Source organism: Bufo bufo, chromosome 2, assembly GCF_905171765.1.
Source record: "Bufo bufo chromosome 2, aBufBuf1.1, whole genome shotgun sequence".
NCBI lineage: Eukaryota > Metazoa > Chordata > Amphibia > Anura > Bufonidae > Bufo > Bufo bufo.
In genome coordinates, this window is record NC_053390.1 from 612393316 (window position 1) to 612407527 (window position 14212).

Genomic DNA, 14212 nt, shown 5'->3' on the forward strand with positions numbered 1-14212 from the left:
GGAAGATAATAATGATAGGAGTGATAAATTCATCTAAAAGCAATGCAATACTATTTGGCAATCATTCAATGTGAGAATATATTCTGTCGGGAGCTATTCTTAGATAAGTCACAATCAAGAAACATTTTTACAGTCTTTATCCTGCTAAGGAAAAGTCATTCCTGTTTCAAACAACATTCCTGCATCATGCAAGACAATAAAGAGACCACCTCTGCATTTCCTATGCTTATTTTATAAATGAAATTCCTTTACATGTACATTGTTCTTCAGTATGGAGAAAGCACTATTAGAGGGAGTATACAAATGATTAATGGGAATACTAAAAACCTAAATAACACAAACATACAGGGGGAATTTATCACACCTTCACTCCAGAATTCAGGCTTTAAAAAGTTGTGGGCTTTGATACATTTCACTTTGGATTTATCACTATTTAAAAAGTTGCAAACTCACTCCAGTACAAGGATGGAATAGGAAAACTGGAGTAACATTTCTAGACAAAAGTTTAAAGATGCAGCAAATTTAACAAACATGTAACATTTGAGAAATCTGATGTAAAGTACTCCAACGCATACTCAAGAAAAACTGACTTCATATAGTACCCTCATGATAAATTCTCCCCAATGTTTAAATTCAGTTTGTTAAAAACGTGCATTTTATCCTTCCCTTACACCAATTATAACCACTCAAATAAGCAAAACCTAAGGATGAATGAGGGGGAAAAAAAAAGAAAAAAGAAAAAGAAAAGAAAAATGGGAAAAACTGCCACATTTTTGAACCTGCAATGGGGATGGAAATCCAGGAATTATCCAAGTCGACTGACCCAATCTAACATCATTATAGGGATTTAGTGTGAAACCAGCCCAAACTGGTGCTCATAGTAGCATCCTCTCCATGCCTAAAGGGATTGCGCAATGACTCTATCCTACTGAATCTGATGTACAGAGTGGAGAGATGCCAAGGCACGCTGGAAAGGGCAGTTGATGAAGCAACCAAGCAATAGCACCCGTACAAAATATTCACTGGGTTTCAAACAATTCCCTAAACAACTGCTCCACCCAACATGCAGTGGCATCTATCCATATCTGACGTTAAAGGGGTTGTCCGGGTTTAGAGCTGAACCTGGACATACCCCCATTTTCACCCAGACAGCCCCTCTGACTTGAGTATCGGAGCAGTTCATGCTCTGATGCTCTCTTTTGCCCTGCACTAAGGGTACTTTCACACCAGCGTTATTCTTTTCCGTCATAGAGTTCCGTCCTAGGGGCTCAATACCGGAAAAGAACTGATCAGTTTTATCCCCATGCTTTCTGAATGTAGAGAAATCCGTTCAGGATGCATCAGGCTGTCTTCAGTTCAGTCTTTTTGCCTTTTCGGGACGGAGATAATACAGCAGCATGCTGCGGTTTTATCTCCATCCAAAATTCAGGAACACTCGCCGGAATGCCGGCATTTATTCCCATTGACATGCATTCATGCAGGATCCTGATCCGTCTGACAAATGCCATCCGTTTGCGTACGTTTTGACGAATCCGGCAGGAAGGCATGGCAGCAATGAAAGATATTCTCAAATGGATCCCAACAAATTCTGCCCGATCCTACTGCCTAATAACAGAGTGTGTGAGATTACAGTTGGCATTTCAGTCCTTAAGTACCACACTAGCGCATCCTTAAACAGGACCTGTGACCTCTCTTGACTTACCAGTTTTAGTAACTAGTTCATAATGTCGTAACAATTCTGGAGCATCTCTTCTTATGACTATGTTGCACTATTCTTTTATTATTCCTGCTAGCAGTTATGAATGTATTGTCAGCAGTTTGTAATAAAGGTCCATCTGGGTGTTACAAGTTGAGGGTGTAACACTGGCAGCACTGAATGGATACTGGCAGACTGTGCAGGGAGACACCGTTTTTTTTCCCCATCATCGACATAGCCCTATGAGGAATTGTTTTTTGCGGGACGAGTCAAGTTTATTACAGCACTAGTATGAAGAGAGTGTGAAAAAAACATTGCAATTCCGCCACTCTTTTCAGGGTTTCATTTTTACGAAGTTCACTACACAGTAAAAATTACATAACTTTATTCCGTGGGTCAGTACAATAATAGAGACACCAAATTTATAAACTACTTGTTTTTTACTTTCTGCTGACAGAGCTGTGTGAGGGCCTTTTTTTGTGAGGTGAGCTGTAGTTTTATATAGGGATGAGTGAACTTGTGTTTTCAAGTTCGGTGTACAAGGTTCGGGTTATCTAAGAATTCCGATATGGATTGGGTTAACATAAGTTATGGTCCGTGGTAGCGGAATCCATAACGGGATTCTTAGATAACCCGAACTTTGTATGACGAACTTGAAAACACAAGTTTGCTCAGCGCTACTTTTATAAATACCATTTTAGGAAACATGGGATTTTATTGGGTGGTGAAGTAACTCAAAAACAACATTTTGGTATGGTTTCTTGTATGGGTTTCACTACTCCTGACACTTAAATAGTTTGGACATTACCAATTATGTTTAGCCTTTTAATTATTTTTGTTCTTTATAAATGTGAGACATAGGAAAAGAGGGAGCAATGTTTTGAAGCTTTATTTTATTAGTTTTAAAAACTTTATTCTACCTTTTTTTCACATTTTATGAGACTTGTACCTGTGATCACATTACTATACCCTGTAAATACTTCTGTATTATGGTGTATGGAGATTTTATTTTTACCAGCAAGGTATAACAGAGACAGTAACATGTCAGCCTGGGGGCTTCATATTGACAAGATGTTTCAAGCATCATAATAACATGGTACAGGGCAGGAAGGAGTTAAAGGGAATGCGTCAGCTAAAAATGATCCATTGTTCAAAGGGGTTTTCCGAGATTTTACTACCTGACCTATTCTCAGGATTGATCATCAGTATCTGATCGGTGGAGTCCAACACCCAGGCCCCTCGCCAATCAGATACGGATGACCTATCCAAAGGATAGTGTGAACAGAGCTCAAGTCTACCAAGCACCTTTTCCTGAACTGTTTATTTCACAAGCAGCAAACACTGGAGGGAAGAGACAATTTATGACGCGTGGCACACCTAGAACAGGATCAGGGAAGAGGAGAATATAGCTATTTATCTCTACATCTATATACACACACACACACACACACACACACACGTATACACCATTTTTATATATGCTTTATAAGACGCACCTGATAAGACGCCTCTAGGTTGTAGAGAAGGAAAATCAGAAGAAAAAAAAGAAATTGTCATATTAACGGAAGCGCTCACTAGTATTTGCTGTATAAGATGCATTGCCATTTCCCCCCACTTTTGGGGGAAAAAGTGCGTCTTATAAAGCAAAATATACGGTATATATAATTTTAACTTTACAGCCTTTTAAAACATTTAGCTACACATCCTTTTCCCTGTAGCCATTTTTTGTTAAATCATGTTTTTTCATACATTGCCTTTTCTCTCCAGCCATAATACAATTAAACGAGTGCTTTATATTAGGGCCTATAAAAAAAACGGTCACCTCCCTTAGACTTTTCATGTTTTATTGTGTAACATTGACTAACAGGATATTTAATTCAATGATCAAAAGAAAAATAAGACTCTAATGTCAACGTGAAAACAACCTTCTACAAAGTGATTTTCATTAATTACAACCATTAGACACAAACCAATCTAATAAAGAACTAACACCACTCCTCCCAAGTCAGTGCTTATTAGAGACACCTTTGAACACACTAACCACCTTAGGTTTGTGTGGATGGGTTGGTTTCCGTTTTCAGCATGTTGACACAGTTTTGTTTTTGCCATTGGACTTTTTGAACTTGGTCACTTTAGGATGTTAACATAGAAAACGGATGGCAGAAAAAGACCACATGGTCTGTCTAGTCTGCTTTTGAATGGGAGCTGAGCGGCGGTACCTCAGCATGGCCACTACACAATGTACGAAACCTTCTGCTTCCACCTCTGTACATTTGATGCAAATGACTGGCCATAACCGCTAATCCGGGGGTGGGGTGTCAGACCTCCACTGATCTGATATCGATGACCTATCCTGAAAACAGGTAATCAACATAAGTCCTGGAAAACACCTTTAAATTCACTTACTGAAGACTTCCCAACCAAATCTGCTAGAAGCTTGTTCCAAGTATCTACTAAACCCTCAAAAAAATATTTCCTGACACTGCTTCTGACCTTGCTCCCTACTAATTTCAGATTGCGCCCCCTTGGATTTGTGTGGAAGGTTTTGTTGTAAAAGGATTTTCCAGTTTTAAATTGAATAAAACTTAATGCGAAACTGATACTTTGAAAATGCTGTCCAATCTCAGGGAAGAATTGTATAAAAGAAGAAGAGGCGCTGAGAAGATCAATACCTACAGATTGAGAAAAAGATTTTGTTATAAAACAATTCATCATAACTTTGTATTTAATTTGTTTAAATTCCTGCTCAGTCTGGGCTCAAAAGTTCAGTGGGTGATCCTATGAAGTGATTGCTAGCTCTGTGTGCATGCTTAGCTAGCAATCACTGAGTAGGACCACTCTCTGGACTCCTAATCATAGAAAGTGCAGGGATTTGAATGGTTAAAAAAAAAAACTTCTAGTGAATCATTTCCCACAAAACTATATACCAATCTGCTCAGCTCCTCCTGCTCTATAGCATAATGGTCACAAAACATAGGACTGCATATTCAGTGCAACAGGCTCCCTACAAAGATGCACTTTGGGTTTCAATTCCTTAACAATTTAAGATGTTCTACAGACTTTTTCCTACATAGAGTTCTGTTTGGTAGCGGTTTATACATCTATATCCAGTCGAGGGATTACGCTGAGTATTTAAACAGCCTGGATTCTACACCGATATATTTCATATATGCTGATACTGTAGGAAACCTTCAGGATATAACTGGCTACAGGAACACTCTGTGGATGTTTTCCTACTCTCTTTGTACGCCTTGCCATAAATTCAGCACAGCATCTGGCAGTCCGTGCACCTGAACTGAAGATTTAGACTACTTTCACCCTCGCGTTTGGTGCGGATCCGTCATGGATCTGCACAAATGCATCCGTTCAGATAATACAACCGCATGCATCCGTTCAGAATGGATCCGTTTGTATTATCTTTAACATAGCCAAATCGGATCCGTCTTGAACACCACTGAAAGTCAATGGGGGACATATTCCGTTTTCTATTGTGCCAGATTGTGTCATAGAAAACTGATCCGTTCCCATTGACTTACATTGTGTGCCAGGACGGATCTGTTTGGCTCAGTTTCGTCAGACAGACACTAAAATGCTACAGGCAGCGTTTTGGTGTCCGCCTCCAGAGTGGAATGGAGACTAGAGATGAGCGAACTTCTGTTTTAAGTTCGGCGTCTAAAGTTCGGCTTCCGGTTAGCGGAGGATCCCGATATGGATTCCGAATTCCGTTGTGGTCCGTGGTAGCGGAATCAATAATGGTCATTATTGATTCCGCTACCACGGACCACAACGGAATTCGGAATCCATATCGGGATCCTCCGCTAACCGGAAGCCGAACTTTAGACGCCAAACTTAAAACAGAAGTTCGCTCATCTCTAATGGAGACGGATCGGAGGCAAACTGATGCATTCTGAGCGGATCCTTTTTCATTCAGAATGCATTAGGGCAAAACTGATCCGTTTTGGACCGCTTGTGAGAGCCCTGAACGGATCTCACAAACGGAAACCAAAACGCCAGTGTGAAAGTACCTTAAATGAATGTGGTGGGGCCACCGGCCCTGCCTGCTTTTTGGGAAAGTGGCAAGGCCGGTGGAGTAACTGCACTTTTCACTCCACAAAAGTGGCGTATCTGTATGATAAATATGACCCATCTAATCCACTAACAGAAAAAGGAGATCTTGAGAAGTTGAGGACTTCATAGAATATCAACTTGATAGAAAATAAACCTTTTTTCACCTTTAGGGATTTATAGCTTACTTACAGGATATGTCATAAATACCTGGGGGTTTCACTTTTGGGATCTGCACTAGGGTTGAGCGAACCCGAACTGCAAAGTTCGGTTTCGTACCGAACTTTGTGAATTTGGGTACCCGGACCTGGGTGTTCAGGTAATTTTATTATATAAAAAAAATAATAAGACAGAATGCTAAATAAAATGCCCGTTGAGGGGTTAAAAAAACAAAAAAAACAACAAAAAAAAAACAACTCACCTCATCCACTTAATCACGGCAGCCTTGATCGCGAAGGTCTTCTTTCTTCAGGACCTGCGGTGACGTCACCACGCGGTGAGCATGGTGATGTCATCGCAGGTCCTTTCGCAGGTCCTGAAGAAAGGATACCTGCGCGATCAAGGCCTTCCATGGGTTCACTCATCCCTAATCTGCACCTATCAGGAGAACAAGGTTGGAGATTCAAGGTCATCAGCAGCTGCTTTTTCTGCTGAAATTTAATGAGGATGACCATGTGCACCTCCCTCCCTATATAAAAAATCCAAACCCAACTCTACCCGAGTTGCCTGAATCTTCCACATTTTCAATTTTTTGTGCTGTGAAGAAGCCCTAAAGTGAGAGGCAATGCAAGATACCATAAATAAGAAAGCATATGCCTTACACGTTTACATCAGTGTCTACTACATGTGACTAGGGTTGTCACGATACCAAAATTTTGATTCAATTTCGATACCATAAAATAGTATTGCGATACTCGATACCACGCGAAATATTAACACCAAATAAGCCGCGTGCATTCCGCATTTTATGGAATGTCCAGCCCATAATAGAACAGTCCTATCCTATTTTTTTGGGTGGACAAGGTGACTGTAAAAAATGGTGAATCGCGCAGTTTTTATTTATTTTTTTTCCTGTTACGGCGTTCACCGCATAGGAGATTTTTTTCTTTTCGATTTCAATAGTTTGGACTTTTCAGACGTGGTGATATATAATAATGTTTATTTATTTATTTATTACTTTTATATTTTATACGTAAAATTGGGAAAAGGGGTTAAGTTATACTTAATATTTTGGTGGCACTGCGCCACCAATGAAGATAACTAACCCATGAATACAAATACAGGCGGCGGGTGCCGGCTGCAGAATCACATAGTCGGCACCCGACTTCTATGACAGGGCGCTGCGATCCGTGGCAGTTAACCCCTTAGGTGCTGCACTTGAGGGCTTAACTGGTGCAGGTTGCAGCGCCCCGTCATAGAGGCAGGGTGCCGATTATGTGATTCTGCAGCCGGCACCCGCTTGTATTTGTATTCATGGGTTAGTTATCTTCATTGGTGGCGCAGTGGCCACAGACCCTCCTCTTCCTCTCTCATTGGTGGCAGCGGCACAGGGGGGAGGGAGAGACTCCCTCCTTCTTTACTGTGCTGCTGAGGGAACATAGGAGCAGCGCGCTCCATGTTCTCTGATACTAGGCTGCGCACTAGTGCAGCCTAGTATCAGTAAAAGGCAAATCACAGAATTGAAATATATACAAACACAATACAAAAGTATTGATTGGGTATCAATAATGCGATATCCAGTGCAACCCTACGTGTGACTCCAGCTGTGGTGAAACTAACATTTCCAGCATGCCATCAAAGCTAAAACTGTCACTACACGCAGAGATTTGCGCCATGAAAACAGCTGGGGAGGCCAAGTTTGCAGATGACTGAGGTAAGCATACAATGTCAACCCATAAACAATAGTAAAAAGCTGCTGCATGATGGGATTTACGCTATTCCATCCACAGTATATTGGATTTCCAACATAATTTCAACCCGCTGTCAAATTTAAAGGGGTTTTCAAAGATTTTGATATGGATGACCTATCCTCAGCAATATCAGATCAGCAGGAGTTTGACACCCCATTAATCAGCTAGTTGCTTGTAGGGCCAGCGCCAGAACTACACTGAAGAAGCTTCATCCACTACACAATTGACAGAGCTGGGTAGTTATGGCCAAAACAGATGAGCATGGGGGCTGCTGAACAGATATTGATGGCCTAACCAGAGGATATGTCACCACTATCAAAATCCTTAAAAAAACCATTAGGGTCCATTCACACGTCCGTAAGTGTTTTGCGGATCCGCAAAACACGGACACTGGCATCGTGCATTCCGCAATTTGCGGACCGCACATCGCCGGCACTATAATAGAAAATGCCTAATCTTGTCCGCAATTGCGGACAAGAATAGGACATGTTCTTTTTTTTGCGGAAACGGAAGCACGGATGCGGAAGTGCGGATCTGCAAATGCGGACAGCAAATTCCGGCCCCATTGAAAATGGATGGGTCTGCACCCATTCCGCAAATTGCGGAACGAATGCGGACCCATTTTGCGGACGTGTGAATGGACCCTTAGGCCCCTTTCACACGAGCGAGTATTCCGCGCGGATGCGATGCGGGAGGTGAACGCATTGCACCCACACTGAATCCTGACCCATTAATTTCTATGGGGCTGTGCACACGAGCGGTGATTTTCACGCATCACTTTTGCGTTGCGTGAAAATCGCAGCATGCTCCTCTTTGTGCGTTTTTCACGTAACGCAGGCCCCATAGAAATGAATGGGGTTGCGTGAAAATCGCAAGCATCCGCAAGCAAGTGCGGATGCGGTGCGATTTTCACGCACGGTTGCTAGGAGACGATCAGGATGGAGACCCGATCATTATTATTTTCCCTTATAACATGGTTATAAGGGAAAATAATAGCATTCTGAATACAGAATGCATAGTAAAACAACGCTGGAGGGGTTAAAAAAAAATAAAAAAATCATTTAACTCGCCTTAATCCACTTGCTCGCGTAGCCGGCATCTCCGTCTGTCTCTTTTTTACTGTATAGGACCTGTGGTGAGCATTAATTATAGGTCAAGGACCTGGGATGACGTCACTCCGGTCATCACATGGTACGTCACATGATCTTTAACCATGGTGATTCACCATGGTAAAAGATCATGTGACGTACCATGTGATGACCAGAGTGACGTCATCCCAGGTCCTTGAACTATAGTTAATGCTCACCACAGGTCCTATACAGTAAAAAAGAGACAGACGGAGATGCCGGCTACGCGAGCAAGTGGATTAAGGCGAGTTAAATGATTTTTTATTTTTTTTTAACCCCTCCAGCGCTGTTTTACTATGCATTCTGTATTCAGAATGCTATTATTTTCCATTATAACCATGTTATAAAGGGAAAATAATACTATTTACAGAACACCGATCCCAAGCCCGAACTTCTGTGAAGAAGTTCGGGTTTGGGTACCAAACACGTGCGATTTTTCTCACGCGAGTGCAAAACGCATTACAATGTTTTGCACTCGCGCGGAAAAATCGCAACGCACCCGCATCTTTTCCCGCAACGCCCGTGTGAAAGAGGCCTTAAGGTCAAACGTGCAACCATCATCCTGAAGGTAACATTGAAACCCAACATCACCAAAAAACAAAACAAAAAAAAAACCTCCATCAATTTATGTAATACGCACTCATTTATCAAAGAATGGCTTTTTATGCTGGTCTTTGATAGCCCCTGTGCTGCCGGATATAGCATCTAATATATCATGAGGAGCGGGCCAGGTCATAAATTAGGCGCACATCCGGGACTCCATGCATATGGCAGCCCCTGAATGGAGTAGATTTAACTCCTCTTTTACTCCTGTTTTCAGGCGTAAATGTTAGTAAATTTGGCGGTGGTTGATGTCCCAAGTGGTGAGGATGGGGTAAAAATGCCCGTGTGACAAAATATTGTCGCACTGGAATTTAAATCCTTGCAAAAGAAGGTATTTTTTTTATGGCAAAAACTGGTGTAGTGATGTAAGTAAATGACCCTCAAAGAGTCCCAATAGATAAGATATGGAACAAAACCAGAATATACAACAAGTCAAGGACCTCCGTGTTCCCTCCATGTCAGTTCTGCTGGGACAGGGGCTGCTAAAGGATTGTACGTACTGCAGTCACACCTGTAGTGTAGATTTTTGTGTGGCAAAAATTTTTGCAAAAAAACTGCGACATATGAATAAGCCCTTAACCCTACTGACCATTTTATATACTCCACTGTTGCACATATTCAGTTTTGAAATCCTACATGAACGTCTTCTGCCATCATCTCCTGCCAATTTTAAACAGATGTGCTTTTGGACATGTTATAGGGAGTCGGTCAGCTGGAAATTCAGTGGTAAACCAGGCACATTGCCTTGTAGGACTAGCTCAGCTGAAGGTCATGATACCTTTCACTTAGCGATCCATTGCTTCATGCTGGAGAAAAAGTATGATTAATCCATATGGAAATGAGGAATTAAGTGCACCGAGGCCAGACCCAATTCTGTGCACATTACATACTATTTCCCCACCCGAATACGAAAACTCAGATACACGCTTTTGGGGGAAGGGGGGTAATGTCAATTTACATATGCCTCTTGTGTTCTGTTTCATTTAAGCTTGAGGGAATCAGCTTTGAATCATAGATCTGAAGTCGATTCGTTCAAAAAAAACTTTTGTTTCCGTACAGCATTAAAATGTATTGGCTCCGATATTTCTATCTGCGTATTTAAAAACATTTTAAAATAGGAATCCGAAGTGGGCTTTGGTACTGGCTGGTACCTCTGTGCCAAATCTGACTTTGGATCTCTATGTTAAAATGTTTTTAAATCCGGAAATAGGAATACCGTAGTCATTCACTAAAGTCTTGATTTGCTCAAGCCTAGTTTCATTCCTGTAAGGCCTCATGCACACGACCGTTGTTGTGTTCCGTGTCCGTTGTTCCGTTTTCCGTGATTTTCTGCGGACCCATTGACTTTCAATGGGTCCGTTGAAAACTCGGATAATGCACCGTTTGTCATCCGCATCCGTGATCCGTGTTTCCAGTCCGTCAAAAAAAATATATGACCTGTCCTATTTTTTTCACGGACAACGGTTCGCGGACCCATTCAAGTCAATGGGTCCGTGAAAAAAAACACGGAGGCACACAAGATTGTCATCCGCGTCAGTTTTTTTCCTATCATTTGCAAGGCAAACTTGACTTAGATTTTTTTTTCATTTTTCATGTATGGTGATCCTCCAAAAATCAAGGAAGACACACAAAAACAAAAACGGAAACGGATCACGGAACAGCTTTTTGCAGACCTAATAGGGGCTGTGTACTAGCTGGTTATACTGACAACTACCCGTTACATCTTCTCACCAGGTACGACGCATGAGAGCTCCCCCTCCCTTCCCCAGATCTGTATGGTGAACACATGCAGAGGAAAAACCCATCGCTCACAGGACCCCCAGCGTGGCTTAAGAGATGCCCTCATAAACATGGTATCCGGGGAATGCAGGATGCTGAACTTCATGGGAGAAGGTTTATCACCTCTCTAGAAGTACAAGGGGTTCATTTTATTTTTTATTAAACATAGTATTTATATATTTATATATATATATATATATCTTTATTCTGTAATATGCCGCAGTTCTGCCCTGGCAGTCATGTACCAACACAAACGAGAAGCGGCTTGTGCCTCGTCTTCATGGCTCACAAGTCAGCGTAGACAGTCCTACATCAGGAGTAGCGGACACTGTTCAAGCTTCACAGAAATCTCGTCATGCCCGACTCCAAATATAAATGGAATTACTACTTTTAAAGCAGTTTTGTGATCTCAGCAGCCACATCAAAGACACTAGATGCTCTTTACCATGTTACTGAATGTCAATATACACATCGGAAATTCGGATCCTCTAATAATACGAAGACAAGCTCTGCTTGTTCCTTATTTTAAACAAAAAAATCTCATGGAATTTTATCTGCAATATCACAGCATTATTAGGTACATCGAAAAATCTCATAGGATTTAGCATCAAAAACGACATAATAAATTAGTCGCCAAATAAGCTCTGTATTAGTAATACTATAATCAAGTTACTTTTTAACGTCGTCACCAAAAAACAAGTCATGTATTCATAGCACATGAATGGTTGGCTGAGCCGCAGCACTGTCAATATTTTAAGGCAGGTGCCATACTAATAGAGGAACAGAAATGTGTCAGTCATTTTTACAGATATATATCCCAATCCCTTATTACCTTAAAGGGGTTGTCTCACTTCAGCAAATGGCATTTATCATGTAGAGACAGTTAGTACAAGGCACTTACTAATGTATTGTGATTGTCCATATTGTCACCTTTGCTGGCTGGATTCATTTTTCTATCACATTATACACTGCTCGTTTCCATGGTTACGAACACCCTGTAATCCATCAGTGGTGGCCGTGCTTGCACACTATAGGAAAAAGTGGAGGCCTATGTGGGTTCCTGCGGTCCTAACCACTAGAGAGACCAGAACTTTTTCCTATCGTGTGCAAGCACGTCCACCACTGATAGATTACAGGGTGGTCATAACCATGGAAACGAGCAGTGTATACGGTAATGTGATGTAAAAATGAATGAAGCCAGCAAAGGAAGCAATATGGACAATCACAATACATTAGGAAGTGCCTTGTAGTAACTTAACTTTGTATTAACAAATGTGTCTACATGATGAAGACCATTTGCTGAAGTGAGAGAACCCCCAGAAAATGAACTTTTTTGTTTGCTCCATGTGGATTACCTGGCATGTGCCATACAGAAGTATATTCGGAAAATGAAAAACGATCCGTTTTTGTGGGGGGTAAAAATGGTGCAACAAGGTGATTAATATAAAAGAAAGCACATACTGTATTTGTAAAGAGCATTTACATAAAAAAAGTAAGGGTATGTCCACACGGGACATCATTTGCCGCAGTTTTGTTGTGGATTACAAGTGGACCACGGTGGAAATCCACAGCATAAACAGACACTGCGGATCTGAAATCCACACGCATGTCAACATACAATACTTCGTGAGCGTGTAGATGACATATGCTAAAATCTCACTCTTTTTCCCAGTACTGTACAATCCTGCCGATTTACCATAACGCAGATCGGCAGCATATCAGGCATGTGTGAACATACCCTAATAAACGGCCGAATATCAGTAGATAAGAAGTGAGAACAGTAGTCAAAAAGAAAACCTGCAAAAGTGACAACCGGAAGTGCAGCTAGGGATGAGCGAATCGACTTCGGATGAAACATCCGAAGTCGATTCGCATAAAACTTAGTTCTATGCAGGAGCTCCGTACAGTATTAGAATGTATTGGCTCCAATGAGCCGAAGTTATAGTCTCGCGAGACTTCGCACAATAACTTCATTAATTAATTCGCACTGTAAAAACCCATTTCCCAAACTCAGGTTCAGTTCCAAGGTACCACATAAGTGCAGCCATAGCAGCTGTCACTTACCAACTACTGCCTGGACCTGCTGCCGTGATGGTTTCTGAGAAGAGTAACGTGTGACCATTTTTAGGTTTCAGATGGAGGTCTTCTATAAAGGCCCATATTTTCCCCATTATTCGGCAGGTGTAGACAGATTGACATACCAAGGCATATGTAATGCAAAACCACATTCAACCCCCATGCTTAAAAGGGTTTCCGGAGATTTGAATACGGATCTCGTATCTGATCAGTGGCTGACTCCTGCTGATCACCAGTGCTCCTGTGAGCGCCGTTTGTATAGCATCTGTGCTTGGCATCATGCTCCGACCCATTCACTTCTTTGGGGCTGAGCTGCTCCCAGGCCACGTGGCCAATGAACAGGTCGTCACTGGCCTAGGAAAAGCTGAGGAAAAGCCGTGGAGATCAGACAGCTGATCAGCAGGGGTCCCCTGTGTCAGACCTCCATTGATCAGATACTAATGACCTATCCCAGAGATGGGCAAACTGCGGTTCTCCAGCGGTTGTAAAACTACAAATCCCATCATGCCCTGCCGTAGGCTGATAGCTGTTGGCAGACTGGGCATACTGGGAGTTGTAGTTTTACAACAGCTGGAGAGCTGCAGTTTGCCTATCCCTGACCTATCCTATTAAAATCTCAGAAAACACCTTTAAATTTCACACTGAGACACAATCTTACATAGGATCAAACAGTTGCTCCAAGCAGACATACGGCGCAATGCACACACTGCGTAAGTTAATGTGTAAATGCCTTATCACAGGCTTGGAGAGCAGCAGAGCATTTTAAATTCGGCTTTCTTTGAAACCTGCGCTCCTTGTGCAGAACAACAGATCCTTTCCTGAAGAGAATGTCACACCTGGCCTCAAAAGAGCAGAAGCAAGCAGGATTGCAAGGGAAACAGGAAAGACGTGCACCTGGCAAAACACCTGCTGTATACACCAGACGGCGTTCACAAAACCCAAAAGTGCTCATATGA

At 41.9% G+C, this 14212-nt stretch overlaps 1 protein-coding gene across 1 annotated transcript in view; it reads right to left on the bottom strand.

The window, feature by feature from the left end:
- The window catches only part of ANKRD50 (ankyrin repeat domain 50), a 74530-nt gene that overhangs the window by 11515 nt on the left and 48803 nt on the right, over nt 1-14212 (bottom strand). The gene's annotated exons all lie outside the window — the stretch shown is intronic.